Genomic DNA, 20,250 nt, shown 5'->3' on the forward strand with positions numbered 1-20,250 from the left:
CTTTCCTTTCACTGATATAAATCAGCCCCTCTGCGTGGCTGGCATTACTGAGTACCTCCAATTGCTAGTCTCTCTTTAAGGAAAATACAGGCCTAGAATCTGAAAACCTTGGGCTGAAGTCATCTCTGGCCAGGCCCTGCATGTTAAACACATGCCGCCTACATTCCGGCTCACATTTGCAATCCTTTCTTCTGACTTCATTTTGTAAGGGAGAGATTAGAATGACTCCATTCTCTAAGAGAGAGAGAGATTAGAAGGAATCTAATCCATTTAATAAAACTTCTTAAAGAACTCTAACCAAACATCATCCCTTCTTTTATGAAGGTACACACCACAGTCTAAGTTGATTTTCAGCCTGTGTAGCCTCTCTGGGCAATTATTACTCCAGTTTCTCTCTTCCAGGACTCAGCTGAGCTATTCCCTCCCACATCATCTTTTAGCCTAACATTCTTAACTCTCAGACAGACTTTCAGTCAATGACTTCTATAGCTTCCTTCTAAATAATTTCTCTAAAGTCGTTTGATAATCATTTCAGTTATTCAGATGTACCCCCCAACCATTCTGGCTCCATAATTTGGTATTTATTGAGGGTCTTCTCTCTCCACGATTAGTACTCAATGTTCAAATTTAAATATCCAGAGAAAATACACAATCCCCTGTGCCTTGTATAAACCCTGTCCCCAGTATGGCAGAGTCAAGAAGAGACATTGCATGACAGCACTTGAATCCTTAGTTGCCTATAATAAATGATTCTGATCAGAATACTATAGACTGTTTAATGTGTGTCACAGGAAAGTGAAAGTAGTTTGGCTAGCATTTACCAATCAGTTATTGGTAAATTATTAGAAAGAAGAAACATGGGGTTATCACAAGAGATGAAAAAATTAAAGGCATTGGCAAAGTTGAAAGACTGTCATGTTTAAATATATGAAGATAACTCAGCATTACACTGAAAGTAAAATATTTGCCATGATAAATGACATTTACATAAAAAGAGTTGCTTAAGGGCGACAGACGGAAAGCAGGCACCCTAAGATCAAAAAGTCGACAAGATTCCCACATTCACTGCTGTTCTCCAGCATTACTCTAGACATTCCAATTGAACAACCAACACCACACACCATTAAAATCAACTCTGAACTGATCAGCAACCTAAATATAAGAGCCAAAACTATATATATATATATATACATATATATATATATGTATATATATATATATTTAAAACTCAGATGCAAGTGAAAAAATAATCTTAACAATAAAAATGAGCAACCATCATATGGCATAAAGTGTCAATGTCACACTCCTTCAGAGAGGGTTCAATGGTTAGGTTCCAATCCAGGCAACAAGTAGACACTTGGTCACCCAGCTGCCAACCCTTACTGAGGCTCTTTGTTCATAACTGTAAAGAGGAAGCTTACATTGGCTTTTAGGGCTTCAAATTAAACCTCATTCAGAAATATTATATTTGACTTATTAATATATATTAAACAAGAAAACAACCCATCTATAACGTAAAATGGGCTTTTATGTTCTTTCAATAGACTATCCAAAAACTACCTCTAAAATCAGTGAATTCTTCAGCCTATGAATGCTATAGGTTCTGACAGAAAGAAAAGCATCCCTGGCTACTTTTCCACAGAAGCAAATGCCTAAAGCTCCCCGATGTCTTCACAGGATGGAGAGTAGATTTCTGAGTGGTTTCTGAGCCACGGGAATCACAGTGATTGATGCCTGTCTGCGTTGCTGTTCTATGTAACCCAATCTGGCCTCCAGCTCCTGATCCTCCTGCCTCAGTCTCCCTATGCTTGCGGTTACAAGCGTGGGTCATGGCTCACAGCAGCACTGTGGTGGTATTTGTTTGTGCTCTAACAAAGCTTGCATGGAGATCAGAGTGCATGGAGATCCCAGCACTAGGAAGGAGGAAACAGGAAGTGGATATGGCTGGGCAGAAGAGGAATGTAAGACAGGCAGAGACAAGAGTTTCCACCCCTCCGCCATTTCAGTCTGAGGATTTCGTAGAGGTGAGAACTCCAGTGGCTGCTGCTCGGCCTCTCTGCTCTTCCAGCATTCACCCCCTAATACCTGACTCCTGGTTTTTATTATTAAGACCAATTAGAATTCATGCTACACAGCACTGCTACACTGAGAATCTGGAGAATCTTGGTTATTAAGTAAGGATCAGCAGATGCAGCTCTCTATGGTAAACATCCATCACCGTGTAGAGCTTCTGGACCAACATCAGCAACCCTATTTGCAAAGTTTCTTGTCCGGACCTACTAAGCCAACACGCTGAGACCGTAGTTCAAGGGCCACACATTTGTCTATTGTGTGCAAAGCTCTGTGTTCAGTACCAGCACCAGAAAAATAAAAGAAGTACCACCAGAAGGAATCTAGTCAGAATCCATGATTTGCTACCCTCAGGTAAATATAGATTAAGTGTATTAATATATTAAAGAAAATACCTAGCAACTGACATAGGGTAATTTCTACGATGTCTTAAAGGTGACATGCAAAGAAATATGTGTATGTACTTTCACTGTTTCATAATAATAAGAAGAATATAACAACATGAGTATGTGTCTGGTCATTCATACAAATGACATGCAGAGAGGATAAACCAAAGAACTGTGTGGATGAGTCGCTACAGGAAGAGATGGAACTGAATGGAAAATAATGTTTATGTAGCCTACTAAACAAATAAAACAGAACAGGATTCTCCTGTATCCAAAATGCATCACCAACTTTAGCCAATGAACTCAAATTTATTTCAAATAAATCTTACAATTATGCTGAAGGAGGTGGGAAGAAATTGATGATGAATCTTGAACAAGATCTGCAAAGAAAGTGATCGATAAATTAATTAGAATGCACCAAGATTAAATAATTACCCATACCCTCACGCTGGCAGAATTAAATAATAGTGATGAGGATAGAGAGGCAGCTCTTCCTCAGAGTTAAATGACAATTGATTGATAGCTGGGAGAGGTGTGACAGGAATAATAAGGGAATGTCTGTGATGAATTACGGCAGCTCCTTAGGACAGACATTATTGACAGAGCCAAAATTGGTGTGAGGAAAATGAAGTCTGAAATGGATTACCTGAGCAATCTGAAATTACAAACCCCTAAAATTCTTACTGCATGTGAAGACAAATACAGTTATTTGGAACTATCAAAGTTTTTTAAATAAATTCTTATTTAAATTAAAAACAATCTTATTTTACATACCAATCCCAGTTCTCCCATCATCTCGGGCCCCCTACCAGCCCCCCATCCACTCCCCAGGAGGGTGAGGCCTCCCTTGGGGGGAACATCAAAGTCTGACACATCATTTGGAGCAGGTCCTAGGCCCTCCTGCTGTTTATTTAGGCTGAGAGAGTATCCCTCCTTAGGGAATGAGCTCCCAAAGCCCATTGCTGTGCTAGGGTTACATACTGGTTCCACTGTCAGAGATCTTATAGATTGTTCAGGCCTTCTAACTGAGACCCATGTTCAGGGGGCCTGGGTCAGTCCTATACTGGTTCCCCAGCAATCAGCCTGGGGTCCATGAGTTCCCCCTTGCTCAGGTCAGCTGTTTCTGTGGGTTTCTCCAGCCTGGTCTTGACCCCTTTTCTCATCACTCCCCCCTCTCTGCAACTGGATTCCAGGAGTTTGGCTCAGTGTTTAGCTGTGGGTGTCTGCTTCTGCTTCCATCAGCTACTGGATGAAGGCTCTAGGATGGCACATAAGGTAGTCATCAATCTGATTATCAGGGAAGGGAATTTAAGGCAGCCTCTCCACTACTGCTTAGATTCCTAGAACTATCAGAGTTTCTATCACTGAATAGAAGGACAGATTTCTCATACTCCCTGACATGGTGAGCTGAGAAGTGTATGAGACCACGATGCTATCTGACTGCAGCTCACGATGAGGATTCAAAAGCCCAAACCTTAAGGGCACACTACACACCCACAAGTTCAGTCATAAAAGGTGGCAAGGCTCCTACATAGGGAACAAAGCAATTTACTCCAGTAAGTGATCCTGGACCTGTGTCAGGAGACAATTCACAGTGTGGGAACGTGATCATTAATTAGTACTAACATTAGACCAATGGGAACCTTTTGGTGCATGCACTAAACACACTGAAGGTTCTTCAGTTGCACACATTCCTCGAAGGCACAGACATATAATCAACTTGAAGGCATTAATAATGACCTTTGAGTGTGCAGTGGTTCGCTAGTGTCCCATTAAAGACATACACCAAAGCACTTCCCCTTGATGTCATTTATAACCAAGAGGAAATCCAGACTGGAGTTCTCCGAGTTCCTCTGTCTTCTGTCCTGTGTCTCCTGTATGAATCCATGTCTGCCTGAAGGCTGTACTGTGAATCTCTCCCTGTATGTGTGTCTGATAGAGTCTGTCCTTGTGAGTCTGTGTCTGTGTGTCTGTCTCTAACAAAGAGCTTTTGTCTCTATTTATTGAACAGCACAGAAAGCATTCGATGTGGGGAGGACTGAGGGGGGAGTTTACAGAAATCTTCAACAGAACTTCACAGGGTAAGTCCCTGATCCCAATTGACCACACCCGGCCCAGATAGCAAACAATAATACAAGTGTCAATTGTTTATCAAGCAATATTCAGATGTTTCATACAACATTTATGGTGAATACGCCTTTCATAGGCTTGTATTACTTACATTTCTGCTCCTTTCAGCACGGTATACGCATACATTGCTTTGTGAATGGAAGAATACATAGCTTAAGGTTACATCTCTATGTCTGCCAGCTTCGGCTGTAAAGGTTGGTTACACAGCAAATCCAAGGCAAGCAAGGCTATAGTTGTTGCCTTGTTCTCTTAAAGACAGATTAAACAAACAGATTGAGATCACTGTCCCATAGCAGTCTGCATTTTAAGTGGCTTCATATTGTGTTCCAAATGGGCTGTGAGGCCCAGCAGAAAAGTTCCAGTCTCTTGGGATGTCAGAGACATTTCCCAACTGTTGCATTGCCTCATTGTACACAACGTTAACAGGCAGGAAAAGACTCCGTACATCTTCTGTGGTCAGTGTATAAGAGTTAGGTAATGCTAACAATGGGAGCAGAAACCGTCTGGAAACTTCAGTCTCTTCCATTTCCTTATGAGGTAAAGCACTTTGCTTAGAAATATTAGCGATCCACTATGGAAGAAGAGACTTAGGGTGATAACTTGCCATACTCCTAACATGCGGTTAGGGAAACAAAGTTTGTAGGCAGCATATATTTTTCAAAAGCAAGGTGCGTACTTAATGTTAAGCTGGGAAGCAATAGCACCATGGACAACCCTCAGTGTAAGACCCCGAGAGTGTACCTTCTCAAGTTCATAGACAGCTTACACTTAGAGCGCCCAGACACAGGGAGATCAAAGTTCTAAGATGCAGCCTATCTTATCACTGACATGTTCTGTTTAAATGTTGATCATATTATCAGATTAAGCCTGGCTCTTTGATCTCTGTTCTCTCCCATCTGGAGCAGTTTCTTTCATTACCGTGGAATAGACCCTTCTAGTGTGCTCAGCTGACTCTGGTTTCCTCTGGCCTTACCTCGTCTCACGTCATCTATTCCTAACTCCTTTATCTATTTTCTGGCGTCTTAAATTATAGGCACATGAATTTGATGTGTCTCTTCACCCTAGGTCATTTGTCAAATGGCCACTGTAGTCGCTAGAGAGCACAGTTTGCTGTTTTGTAAGTAGATAGTCTGAACAGTGTTTCCATCACCTGATTGATGCTCACCCACCGCGATTCACCACCCAGCTGCAGCTTCTTTCCCTGCATCCGCAATGACCTTCTGAGAACGTGTTTCCTTGCTGGTAAAATGGGAACAGTTCCAATATCGAATTCATAAAACGGATGATGGAAAGATGTAGATAACTGTATTTAAAGTTTTTGGTATTTAAAGTTTAGCAGTAAGTACTCAAGATTAGTACTCAAGGCATCTGCACTGGCCTGCCTTTGGGGTCCTGATAGGACACGCCCTCAGCTGCAGCCACTGAGAGCATCACCTGTGCACATTCACTGTGTTCCCTTTTAAAGGGCCCGCCACCTCCCACCCTCCTCTCTCTCTCCCTCCCTCCCTTCCTCCCTCCCTCCCCCCTCCCCCCTCTCTTTCTCTCCTCTCCCACTGCCTCTGTCCCTGGAGATTAGTCTCCCCCTCCTCTTTCCCTTTTCCACTTTTTATGATCCCTTTCCCTAATGTTAAAAAAAAAAAAAAAGATTGAACTCTGACGTATGCCTCCCTTTTTTCTCTTGTACCCCCTCTGCTTTTGTTTTTTTAATTACAACACTCATTATCAACATGGCAATTGCAGTACCAACGATGACCAAATTACCAACGATTACCCCCTAGCAATACACAAGGATGCCACAGGAATATGCCTCTGAACTTTTAGCTCTCTGTGCTGAATGACCCGCGGGGTCTCATCCTCAGCTTCCACAACTCTTCTCTGTAAACGTATCTGGGCACAGTCCAGCTGCTTTCTTCTACGAGAGAGCCTAAAACACACATCATGCACTCGTGTCGTCAGCTCTACTGAAATGCTTGCCTCCACATCAGACTGCAAGTCTTTTGCAAAAGGAAAAAGGTGTGTCATCGCCATAATGCCAAACACGTGGGAGAGGCCCAACAGCCTCCTTGACATAAACGAGTTAGTGGCTACAGAAGGAAAGATTGTCGTGGCGTTCCGCAACACCCGATGTCTAGCAAGCAAATCATGAGGGCATTTTTTTCCCTACACTGGTATAGAAACCTATCAATGCCAGGCCAGATGCTGACATGTGTACTCACTTACAACCACGGGCTTTCCATAAGCTACATGCATCCCTCACAAGCGAAGCCTAATCAGTGGAAAGCTTCACTTTATTTAAGTGTTTGTATAATAATGAGACACACTCTCCTCGGAAATTCTCATATGTGATAAAGGTGCTTGCTTAATGTGTATAAAGTTGCACGTTACTAACACAACAAGAATAGGATATAGTAGATTAAAATAGGGCATTACGGGAGAGTCTGTGCCGGAAGTGATCACCTGGGACCCAAAAAAAAAAAAAAAAAAAAAAAAAAAAGACATGGCAGATCAAAATAACATAATGGAAACTAAATAAAAAGAATCATCTTCCACATTCAGCCCAACTGAAGTCTAAAACATAACTAAAACTACGGAAGAGTGACAGAATGCTGAGTGACTATACTTGATGGCTGCAGCATCCCTTTGCCTCCAATTATCACTGACCACGTTTGCAATGCATTTCCAGAGCTTTTTCTTTAACTACTTAAAAGGGAAAAGGGGTGGGGCGTGGGTGGGGTGGCGGCAAAAGAAAATCATGGTGACAGTTCCACAATCAGCCACAAGGAGGCGGAATTGCATCGTGCATAGAATGGCAAGTCCCCCGACCTAAAATAAGATTCACGTGGGAGAACTGAAGACTATCAGTAACAACCATGAATCTGTATTAGGAGAGTAAATGTTAGTTTAACTTCATTTTATATCTGTATTCCCAGAGTCAGAGAGGATCCGCATACAATTGGTCATCAAATGTAAGAAAGTCGTGGATATGGCTAGAGAAGAGCGATGGGTTAGACATCTCTACGCTGACTTCACTTTTAAAGGTTGGAGTAAACGGTGTGGGTACACAGGCAGAGTATAGCATTTCAATGTGTGTACAATTACCCTCAAGTTGGGGTGTTAGCATATCTATGCCTAACAGTTATTTGAAAACAAAACATCTCAGAAAATTTTTACTAAAAATTCACCCATCACCTAATAGATACCATTGGCTTAAGATTCAAGAAATCAGGGTGGGGAATTAGTGGGGAGCAGACTGCTCTGCAGTCCTCTTGGTTTCTGTGATAGATTCTGCTGGGGGGGGGTAATCTATGGAGGAGAGGGCCTCTTCCCAGGGTACATTCTACTCTGTCACAGATACACCCACAGGCCAAACCGACTCCTTTTTTAGATGGCTCGAGGCTGCCTCAAGTTAACCCTGAAAGCCAGCTAGAACACAGGGGAGCTCTTCGTTCTCTGTAAGCTATTAGGTGCCAAAATTTCAGCTTCTGTGACCATCCACAAAGCCAAACTCAGAGACAAGAAAGACTTTGGAATGACCTAAGTCTTTGATTAGTTCCAAGTGAGAGCTTGTTGTCTACTTTGGAAGGGATTTGTTATACAGACCGGGAACACAATGGCCACCACCATCAGCTGTATTGGCCAGGCAAAATCCTAAGACCCCCAATGCCAACAACTTATCATCTGTGCCAAATACTCAAGTACCTAACCAACTGGTCATGTTTAAATTCATAATCATCACCCCGAGCAAACTCAGCTCAGCGGGATCTGTGTCCAAACCAGTTTCTTTCCCCTGCCCTACACAAACACTACAGAAAGTGACTTTTCCCACACAAATTCCAACATTTCACCCCCTGAAGTTTCAGCTGCTTCTTTTTATCCCTGGGCACAGAGTTAAGACCAACACAGTTTCCAAGTTTTACAAACATCGAGTCCACTAAGGAGTCTGGGCCCATCGGATGCTGCATGCTCCACGGTCCTTCCCTCTCTAGGGAAATAAATGTTTGTCGTCTGAACCAAAGCCAAACCCTGTTGGCTGTACTGGACACACTCTCTCTCTCTCTCTCTCTCTCTCTCTCTCTCTCTGTCTCTGTCTCTCTCTCTCTCTCACATACACACACACACACACACACACACACACACACACACACACCACTGTTTCCTAGAATGTGTCCAGTCCCCTGCTGGGTCAGTACTTTCTTCTACCCTAGATGTTCTCATTGACATACAAACAGACTGTTTCCATACCTGATTTTAATAATGACTCCATAGCTCTGGTCTGTTCCGAGCACTTTCCCTGCCAGCCTGGTCCCACAGCCGTGTCTGCCACAAATAACACAGAGAGTCGCTGTATTAATATAATGCTGTTGGCCAATGGCTAGAGCTTCTTATTGGCTAGCTCTGTATAAATTATTAACCCACAATTACTAATATATGTACTTCTACATGGTCTCATCTTACTGAGAACGCCAGACTCACACATCCTCCACTCCTGGAGATCACATCGTGGCTCTCCTACCTTTCCCAGAATCCTCCACCTCTCCTAGTCCCACCTATCTTACTCTCCTATTGACTAACAGTGCTTTATTCATTAACCAATAAGAGAAACATATTTACAGAATGAGGTCTCCCATCACTGGTCCTTCTTGCAGTAAGGTTAGGGGAGAGATGCTGATCTTATGAGGTGTCTGAAATAATCAAAGTCACTGAAGAGTTACACGTGTGCGCCTCCAATCTAGACACAGGCCACCCTCAGCTTTAAGAGAGAAGCTGCTGTGGGTGCTGAGAAAAAGTGGGGGGGAGGGACAGCTCAACCCCACTGACTCATGTGTACCTCTCTATCTAAGGCTCAGGGAACACCAAGCGTGGGGGACAGAAAGAATACAAGAGCAGGAAGATGCTGAGAGCTGGAAAATGCTGTCTTCAGATCCTGACACACACACTGTGATCACTATCCCACAGCATCCAGGGTTGCCTCCACTGGGCCTGTCACAAAGAACCATCAACCATAAGGGACTCCAAGGGGCTCAGACTTACAGAGCTCTGCCTGCCTCTGTTCCCCCCCACACACACACACCCCCAGTGCTGGGATTAAAGGTATGGGCCACCAAAGCCCGGCTTAAACAAATAAATATATAAAACTCTTTAGGCATTGATGGGAGATGTCATTCTGTAACCAGTATGTTTCTCATACTGGTTAATGAATAAAGCAAGAGAGGAGGGACTAGGAGACAAGGAGGAAAGAGGAAGTAGAAGGGAGGAGTCAGCATGGAGAGACTGGGGAGACCATACGACGGCCCCACTCCCCGGTAAGATGAAACCACGTGGAAATACTTAGATTAACAGAAATGGGTTAATAATTAAGACAGAGCAAGCCGATAAGAAACTAGTTCCGGGCCAACAGCATTGTATCAAATACAGAGTCTCTGTGTGTTAATTGGGGCTGGTGCGGCGGCGGGACAAGACCAGGCCAGCGGGGGGTGGGGGGTGGGACCTTACTCCTTACAAGGCATGTTTCTTAATATTTTGTTTGTTATGAAATAAAAGTTTTCATTAACATGTGCTTTTCCTTAAAGAAATCTAAAAGTGCTTTAGCTGGTGACGCCATGATTTTAAAAATTTATCTGAGAATTATTTTCTGCAACGCAACCAGTTTCTAAGTGTACGGGATAGGGAAGAGCAGAGAAACAGCTGACTTGAGCAGTTAAGGCTGTCATTGCAGACATGAGAGAGAGAAAGGCCAGAGGCATCTGGAAGGGTCCAGAGGAGAAAGAATGAGCAACAGATGGAACCTGGCCCGGACTAAGGAAGCTGGAGGGAGGAAGAGGATAGCAGAGTTAGCAAGAAGCCAAGAGAGAATGGAGCATAGCAAGAGGAACTAAGAGGGAGGCCAGGGTAGCTAGCTGGGCTGTGGACAGGGAAGCCTGTAAATTAGAGAGAGTTTAGAGCAGGGGAGGTGAGAAGGGCTAGGGATGCTTCTGTAGCTTTGAAACAGGTGTAACTAGTGCTTGTGATGCTGAGGGAGCATGGAGGCCAGTGTGGGTTTTATTAAAATAATGCTGCTAGGCAAAATGCATAGCCCTATGCCCCTTCGGCCAGAGGTGAAGGAAATAACACCTTTGGGCAGATGGAATCCATCTCACAAGTTCCTGAGGAATGCCGGTGTTTATTGAACCATTACAAAGAACTCTCCTTTAGTCCAGGCTGAGCTCATTCCGGGATATTTGGACATCTAAGCACATCGCCTGAGGAAATAGTCATCTCACATTCAGTCACAGATTCCAATGTCAGCCTCTTACTGAATTATATAGGTGTTACATGGCAGGAAAAGGGAACCAATAAGAAGACAGGATGAGAGCTGAGAAAACAGTATGCCTTCGTCATTTATCTGTTCATGGTGTATTTTTGTTGTGTCTTCCCAATCTGTTGATGTTCTATTTCCTAATCTCAACCTTCACATAAATCACGGTGCTTTTATAACTTGCATCCGGGGACTCACGTCGGGATTTTAATCTCCCTTGCTTTAAATTATTGGATATTACTCTACTATCAAAACATAGTATAAAATCTCTTAGATTAACATTATCTTTGAGGGGGGGTCTAACTAGAATGGTGTCTGTCCTTTAGCCTTACTATATTTAAGCTATCCTGCATACATCTTATATAATAATCTTTTTAAACCTCCTTCAAAAAGTGGGATTCTTATCATAAAATTAGAGGACATCTGCAGGGTGATTCACAACCCAAGCGAAGCCACACTCACAAAGATGGAGTGAATAAACGAAAATGCCCTTGTTCTGAGCTCAGCCCCTTCTCTAAGTCCTAGCTACGGACAACAGTGTTGTGGCTGCCTGCACCAAGCACCCAAGTCCTTTCTAGTAGGCGGGATCCCAGCTCCCCAGAGACCCCTATGGAGTGTGGCAGGCAGGAGACCTGGCTGTCAACAGGGTGACAGATGCTGGAAGCAAGTCCCTCTCAATTATAAATCTGAGAAGCTAGCTAATCTCTGCTAAATTGTTAATGGCTGCTAATGAAATTCTCAGTTACCCCTTTGATAAAGCCTTTGCACATAAATGGATCCTTCCGGAAGCTCCTTTAACCCAAAGGAGACTATCCGAAGGCCGGCAGGGCTCTAGCTCCTCTCTTGCTGATATCAATGGGCTGTTTGATCTCTAAATTGAGGGCATCAGAAAGGAAGGAAGGAAAGGCTCCTGGCCACTATCGAAAGAGCTGGAGTTCAGTTTCTTCTGTGAGAACTCTGAGAGTGAAAACTTCACTCATCAAATGAGACTCCCCGGCTCTCGGGAGTGTGCCTTCTGCTGGACATCTGCGTGGCTGATTAACTGACCAGAACCTCGGCCATGAGATTCCGCCAAGTCCAGAACCAGATTATCCTGCAAATCTTCATAGCCGCGGATTGTCCCTTCCCCCGTGTGTGACCTAATGTCTTTGTGACAATCAGACAAACCCTTTGAAATTATAGGCACATTCCTACCTTGTACCAACCTAGAGAGGAAGAACCCAGTCATGGAGCATCTGCGGCCCGTAGCCGAGGTTTTCCTTCTGTGCTTGAGCCAGTGGGTCCGAATCACTTTGCTGCCGCCGCTGTGATAAACACCGTGACCTCAGTCAACACTGGGAGGAGAGGAATATGGCTGTTGATGTCTCTGAGATCAGAAAGGGTAGGAGGAGTTTGAGGCAGGAGGACCCTGGAAGCACACGGAGGACACTGCTTACTGACTTGCTCATCTTGCTGTCTGCTTCCCCCACCACCACCACCCTCCCCACAGCCCGTCCTTTTAGTATTTCAGAGACAGGGTTTCTCTGTGTCGCCCTGGCTGTCCTGGGACTCATCCTGTAGACCAGGCTGGCCTCAAACTCGGAGATCCTCCTGCCTCTGCCTCTGGAGTTCTGGGATTAAAGGCTTGTGTGTTACCACCTCCCTGCTCAGTTTGATTTCTTATACAGCCTGGGGCCCACCTGTCCAAGTGTGGTACCACCTACAGCGAGAGAGGCCCTCCAACATCAATAAGCGATCCAGACAGGCCCACAAAACATTCTGATGGACGCACTACCTCAGAGCAACTCCCTGCTTCCCATGGGGACCCTATGTCAAGCTCACCAAAGCTGCCCATCACACTCATCTACTTACTTAAGGTTTCTACTAATGTGTTTGAAAAGTACCTTATTTATGACTTCTTTGTTTTATACTAGAAAAAAAAAACTTCATCAAATCATTACCGTGTTTAAATGGAGTTTTACAGAACCTAAATCTGAGTCTCCCCCTTAACTTGTATTTAGCCCAAAAGCAAATTTCTTTTACTCCTTTGGGGTGGGGGGCAACTGTTTGTTTGTTTGCATGTTCTCTATCTAGCAAGTGACTAATTCCAAGAACACAGAAGTTAACCCTGTGTGTTGAGATAAAACATTTCCTATGCCTCATACCATACCGTTGTCCTGTGTCAGTGAATCCTACCACTTCATGCTTATGTTTGCCTTCTTCCTGGCAGTATCCACACATTGATGCTAGTTCATTAATCAGATGAACAAATGTAGATAAATGAATACGTCTACCCGGGGCTATGGCGATAGTTTGCACTTGCCTTTCAAAGGTCAGGCCCAGGGTATAGATCCCCAGAAGCCAACTAAAGAGGGGCTTGATAGAAGATCAACCCAAAGCTCTCCTCAGTAAGATAGGAAACAGAGTAGGGGGAGCCCTGAATACATCTCAGTTGCAGTCCAGTTAGCCCATTGTCCAACAGAAAATATCAGGACCCCTGTGATGGGCCATTCTGTAAATATGTTTCTCTTATTGGTTAATGAATAAAGCCCAGTTGGCCTATAGGAAAGCAAGATAGGCGGGACTAGGAGACAAGGAGGATTCTGGGAGAGATAGTAGAGAGAAGTCAAGATGTAGGGCATGAGAGAAGAGGTCTGGACCTTCTCTCCGGTAAGAAAAGACCACGTGGAAACACTTAGATTGATAGAAATCAGTTAATATTTAAGACAGAGCTAGCCAATAAGGAGCCACTGGCCAACAGCCTTGTAACTAATAGAGACTCTGTTTTATTTTGGGACTGACACGGCTCCGGGACCAGGCTGGCGGCAAAGTGCTCCTAACATCCTTGCGTCAGAAAAATGTGGAGAGTGTAGAGCTCTCTAGACTCCCATGGGTACACCACAGAGGGCACCTACACTCACATACAGAAATGCGCGCACCCACACACAGGGGCATGGGGGTAGAGTAGACACAGAGTGACACTATGTTACAAGACTGTTAAGAAGCCTTGACCCCTTCACCCCACCCCACCTCCCTTAGGATTTATGTGGCACTTTATGCCCAGTAAAGTTATCATTTCACTTATAAATCGTCATGGCAGCCCAGGTTCCAAAAAACCTGCCATTAGAGAATTGCAGGGAAAGTTACTCATTTTAAGTGCAGTAATCAAAGTATTTAAGAAGTAACATCATGATAGACAGGTGAACAGACAGTGAAAATCTTTAAGTAACTTTGACTAGCGCCAGGCATGGTGAGTGGTTCAGGACTTTAATACCAGCACTCGGGAGGTAGAGGCAGGCAGGTCTCTGAGAGTTCAAGACCAGCATGGTCTACATACAGGGTTCCTGGATAGCCAGGGCTACATAGAGAGACCCTATAAAATAAATAAATAAAAACAAATCTCATACATAGTTGTAGCTGTATTTGGTTATGTACTTTAAAATATGATCATTCGAAAGATGGATTGATAATCCTAAGACTCCTATGCCTGTATAAGACACTGGAATTCAACACTTGTGAAAATAATAGTGTATATGGTAGAGTCCCAATGTCTCACTGTTGGGATGTGCATTCACAGATAGACAAGGGAGGTAGACTAGAAGGATCTTGTGGTAGTAATCTGAGGCTCTTATAGGTCTCAACTGGTTTATAGATATTTAGATACACACATGGTATATACAGAAATGTTAATTGATGTTTGTGCATACACATAGTTAATACACATATACAGAACATTGCTCTCTTGTATTGAAACCTATTCAACATCCCATTACCAAGAAACAAACTTGGATTCCATATCTTAGCTTTTGTTATCATTCTTCAATAAATCGAAATAGGTTTCCTTGAAGAAATGATGGGTTGCAATTGTAGGCAGTTCTGAGCCTGGAATATCTTGAAAACTCAAGGTCTTGTTAAACACATATAGTGTGATTAATAGTAAAGAATTGTTAACCCGCTATCAACTGATGGAGCTCTCAGTGACCAAAACTGGAATATTTTGAATAACAAAATAAGAAAAAAATTGGACTGTTGCCAAATGTATAAAATGCATATCTGTATTAACCAATTGAACTAAATTATACATGGGAGGAGTAGAGAAAGCTAATTTGTGGACGAATCCCACTTATTTCACAATATTATACACACAATCTTCACACAGGTTGAAGGTTTTTGCATCACTTGGTGACTAGTTTCCAATAGAACAGCGGTGACGGGTTTTACAGCTTTACAACAGAAATCCCCGACTGTCTGTCTACTGATCAGAGTCAACATCAACAGCCATATCATTGTGGTGGAATGTAACCTTAGATGCTTTCCTGAAAAGGGCACATCACCTCTGTGGACATTGTTTCCTTAGCCCGTAACTCCAGTCTCATCACAAGAAAGACATCAGCCATCTTGCAATGGTGTGCCATTCTACAAAATACGTGGCTGCTACCCTTCAAGGTCACTGTCCCAGCCTGAACGAATCTTAGGGGATGTAACAATAAACACAATGCGGTGTCTTGGACAGGCGTATGGAAGAGAACTGAAGACAGTAGGAAATCTGTATTTAACCTTTAGTTAATTCATCAGTGTCGGTTATTCACTGTGAGGAAGCTGCTTTATTCCATGTGCTGTGTAGAGAGCATAAGTAGCAGGACATGTGGGGATCTGCTCTAATTCCCCAGCCCACCTATACATCAACACCATGCTAAAACGACACCTATTAAACGCTAAAAGTACTAATGCGGTGATGTAGTTGTAAACACTGTGTTGAGGGATTGATTATCTGTCATTTCTGCTAGTGACAACCTTCCAGTATGGTGGATGTTATAGAGAGTTCCGTTCACATTTACACTTAAAGGATATATGTGAGGCTAACATAAGCTAGGTATTAATGAAGTTAAGATGTATTTCTCAACCTTATTCTGCAATTATACGGTATGCGTATAGCTCCATGTTGCAAGCGAAGAAGAGTTCAGCATTCTGCATTAGGGTGGAGGGCTTAATCTCAGAAAAACGAGTAACAGGGATGGACTAAGCTGTCCCAGATTTCAAGTGCGCACACTCCACACCCCAAATTCTGAGTTATTCATACCATTTTGCTTTGCTTTGTATCTCTGTTGGCTACACTGCCTTCTCTGCTCTGGAGCTGGTAGAGGAGGAGTAGGAGGTTTTCATTTAGTATCTTCCCTGACCTTATGCAATTTTCAGTGCAAGATGCTGGGCAGCTCCCCTGGGTAATACCAACAAGATGTCAGAATGCTCACAGGGAAGCCAAGATAAGTCCAAGTGAGGAACCTCCACCCTGTGGAATGCTGGTGATAAGGAAAATCCCTGCTTGCAAATGACTTGGTTGGGAAAGAAACCTTGGCCAAGCAGCAAAGATTGAAAATCCTCAGCTGCCTTTCCTCCTTAACACTACCAAGCCCCTCGCTTGTTTGTTTGGTCACTAACTTGGAAAGAAACAAAAGCTGGAGCATGGAGGGAAGGAGATAACAACCTTCATAGTTGGTGCCAAATAACGAAGCAAGGACGAGAAGCTTGTGTGCACTGACGTTTAATTTATTCGCCCTAGGGAAATTCTGAGAAATCCGTGGGGGAGTTACAGCCATCTCTAGATGTGAATTCTGCCTTCTGGTTTTCATACATTATAGCTTTCACCCAGGAAGTCTCCCCCAAAGGCGTAGACTGGTGAGTAGGAAGAGTAGAGGGCGAAAGAAGGTTGCTGGGAGGCAAGCCTTGTCCACTAGCGAACAGCACTAAAATCCCGGGATGACCCTTCTCTGTGTCCTTGAGTGATTTCTCTGTTCTCAGCCTCTTCGCTGATTTGGGAAAACCTCATCCTATCACAATAGCAAGAAAATGGGAGGTCTAAAGCGTTCAGCTTTCATAAGTGTTTGATAATGTGAGTGTGTGTGTGTGTTAAAAAGCAAGTGGATCGTGCTGGGCGGGATTTAAAAAGACCGATTGCCCACTTAAATTTTATTTTTCAGAGTATTTGACTGTTTATCTCAATAGACGATCAGCCCTCAAATTCAGCGAAATGAACAGTGCGGATGAGGAAGATGGAGAGGGTGGGAACCCCCACAGTCAGATGGAGCTGTCCAAACTGCGCCAGCGGCAGGGGGAGCTCAGAGAGCAAGGACTCTCCGCAGAGAAAGTCTGTCTGCCCCTTCTCTCTTGTCGCACAATTCGGCGGTGCCGCGGGCGTGAAGCCGTTCGCAGAAGGGCAGCCTTCACGCCGGGGGCGCAGCGTGTGTCGGGCGCAGCGGGCAGACGCGGTGAGAGCCGAGCGTCTCCCCCCGCGGCTCGCGCCGAGTGCGCCGCTCCGGCGGGGGATGACTTCATGCGGCCCGCCTGGAGTAGCCAGCGGCGGCTGCAGCTGCAGGCGGGGCGCGGGCCGTGCGAGCTCAGAGATCCCGGCACGCGCGGCCAGCCGGCGGGACTGCAGCCCCGGGCAGCCGGGACGCGCCTCTGCACCCCGAAGGTAAGCTGCTGGCCGGTGCTAGCCGCCCTGAGCCCGGCTTCCCGCCTGATCCGTGACCGGCTTTGTAGCACCCGGGAAAGGAGGAGGACCCTGGTGCATTCTGCAGTGGGCGAAGGAGCAGGGGAGTGAAAGGTTGACCAGCCTTGCCTTGGAGACGGGAGGAGGGATGTTCCCGGGCAAACAAAGGGGCTTTCACCCTCCAGCTCTTAAAGGTCATCAACCATTCATTTCCGTGGCGTGTTGGTTTAGACACACACTGAGGATGATTCGAACCGCTAAGCATTCCGAGTGCCCGTTTTACCTTTGTGTCTTACCCCCCTCCAGTGCGATCGTTCCCTGGCTTGGGAGCGTCTCGTCCTTGGGAGCAGTCGGGGGAGTCATCAGCAATCTTACCTCTCTCTGTGTGTGCCCTCTTTGGTTCTCTGGTGCCGGGGTGTTTCCCCAAGCATCTCAATGTCTTAACACCTGCTAGCTTCAACGCTGTGCCTTTGGGATTCCCTCCGGGCGGAGGGAAAACTTCGTTCCCCTCCTGAGTTCTGCTCGGTGTGGACCGCACTTGTCAGTCAGTTCACTGGTTTTCCAGAGGTGCTGTATCTACCCCGGGTCAACCCATCATACCTTATCCTCCTTCAGTTCCCTGACTGAAGGACCCAAAAGGGGCATTGCCTCGCTCGGGGTTCCTTATTGGATAATCCCTTAACATAGCATCACCCGTGTACTTCCCCAGACACATGGGATAAAATGTCCTGCTTTCAGCCCAGGAGCAACGTGGTTTTCTCTAACTGCCTTCCTTGCCTGCTTGCAGTCACTCTGGTTGGCTGTCACAAAGGCTTGGCTGGTGAAACAGACTGTTTTGGGCTAAGCAGGCACTTCTCTCTGAAACAGACATGGGTACGGGAAAATCGGGCACAGCGGTTTAGCCGGTCCCCTTGATAAACTTCTACCTCGCTGGGGTTTAAGAAAATTAGCTACCAGAGTTCAGGACAACCATTCAAAGAAGAAAAAAAAAGTGCTTGCTTGCCTTGGCATTCCGCAATAAGCTCCAACTGGGGCTTTCCCGTTGGCAGACAGAAAGCCAGGCTTGGATTATTTGGTCATCTCAAATTCGCCTCCTTGCCTAGAGGTCCCTCCCATTCTGAACCTCCGCTGCGCCCCCCCCCCCCATCCCCAGCTGAAGTCCTTGTTGCTACCAGGTGACGTGCATCTGAATGTGGTGTGAGGCAGTTAAGATGGCTGTTGGGGGTACCGCAAATGTGTGCCTCACCACCAGAGCAGTCACAGTAAGCCAGATTGTGGGGAGTCCGGGAGCCAACATTCCATTTAATCTAAAAGATTGACACGTGAAATTGGAAAGACAGTTTGACTCAACATCCATGCCGTTTCATTCGGTTAAAAAAAGAAAGAAAAGGTAAAGGGACAGAATTCAACCTAAAATGACACATCTGCCCGTTTTCCCTTCCCATTGTCCACGGTTCTCCGAAGTCAGGCTAATTCTAGTGTGTACTGGTATTACTTTTCTAATTACAAATCATCTTTTGAGAGATTCTCTCTAGGAGATTTGAATTTTGTTCCTTTGTCTCCACCTTCAGTATCTGGGTAGAGGAAGCAGATGCCCACCACAAAATGGCCCACTCCACAAACTGTCGGGGAAGGGGGGGGGGTCAGGAACTGAAGGCTATTTCTGTTTATCGTTGTTATTGTGTTTTGAACAGGGTTTGTATTTCAGGCATTAAACACTCCAGATTCTAGAATCTTACTAGAATTTCTAGCAAAGGAAACAAAGAGTAAGATGGGGGCAGGGGGAGTAATTCCTCTCTTCCATGACCTTTCCTAATTTAAAAATACTTAATCTGTGTGTGTGTGTGTGTGTGTGTGTGTGTGTGTGTGTGAGAGAGAGAGAGAGAGAGAGAGAGAGAGAGAGAGAGAGAGATAGCTAATGATAAACATAGATAATTCTCTAAAAACTTAGCTTGTGTATTCTAAATCATAGTCCAATTATATAATGATCACTTGATCCTACAGGAACAAAAACAGTTTCTATAATGTTAAGAGCTGCACGTTTTGGTTAAGAGAGATGCTTGAGAACACCCCACTGGTGGTTAAAAATTCTAAGTTCTGAGTTTCCCCTTCACTTGTATTTAGCCCAGAAGTATGTTTCTTATGCTCCTTTGAGGGTGGGGGCTGTGTGTTGTCTGTTTGCATGTTCTCTAGTGAGTGGCTAATTCCAAGAACACAGATGTTAACCTTGTGTGTTGAGATAAAGCATCCCTATTTAGTTTTTCTCTTTTGTCCATTCCCTATGCCTCATACCATGTTGTCCTGAAGCGGCGAATTCTACCACTTAATGCCTCCGTTTATCTTTTCCCTGGCAGCGACCACACACTGATTCTATTTCATGAATCAAATGAACAAATATAAATAAGTAAATAAATACCTCTACTGGGGGCTAAGGCTCTGCTACTTGGTTTCTGAGGAAAGTGAATTATCTGGCAAGACATCAGCTCAGGATCCAGGGGCTGGTGCTTGGTGAGCTGGTGAGATGCCTGCCAATGTTTTCACAGGAGACCAATCCACTGGGTGAAGGGCTAGAGTTAAAGGCACCCTGTAGGGAAGAAAGCGACTTAAAGATGTGATTTTCATTGTGGTACAAATGACAACAGGACACATAAGGAACTCCACATATGAACCTTGTATGTTTAAGCAATTTTGAGGAATATTTATAAATATAGAGCTCTAACTAGGAACACACACACTCACATCCACACAGGGCCATGTTCACACAAACACACACAGTCACACACACACATCAATGGTAAATGGTACTGTGACTAGGATTGATTTATCATTATTTCCTTTCCTTTCAAGTTTCTGGGGAGTAACACGCACTCACATGCACAGCACACAGGCACACATACACA

At 44.6% G+C, this 20,250-nt stretch overlaps 1 long non-coding RNA gene across 1 annotated transcript in view; it reads left to right on the forward strand.

Annotated features, from left to right (window-relative positions):
* Nucleotides 1-17,265: 17,265 nt before the first annotated feature.
* The window catches only part of LOC127231150 (uncharacterized), a 43,853-nt gene continuing 40,868 nt past the window's right edge, over nt 17,266-20,250 (forward strand). Inside the window, exon 1 of the long non-coding RNA XR_007835254.1 lies at nt 17,266-17,332. This is a non-coding gene — a long non-coding RNA (uncharacterized LOC127231150). The remainder of the gene's footprint in view (nt 17,333-20,250) is intronic.

This window comes from Phodopus roborovskii, unplaced genomic scaffold (assembly GCF_943737965.1).
Source record: "Phodopus roborovskii unplaced genomic scaffold, PHOROB, whole genome shotgun sequence".
Taxonomy (NCBI): domain Eukaryota; kingdom Metazoa; phylum Chordata; class Mammalia; order Rodentia; family Cricetidae; genus Phodopus; species Phodopus roborovskii.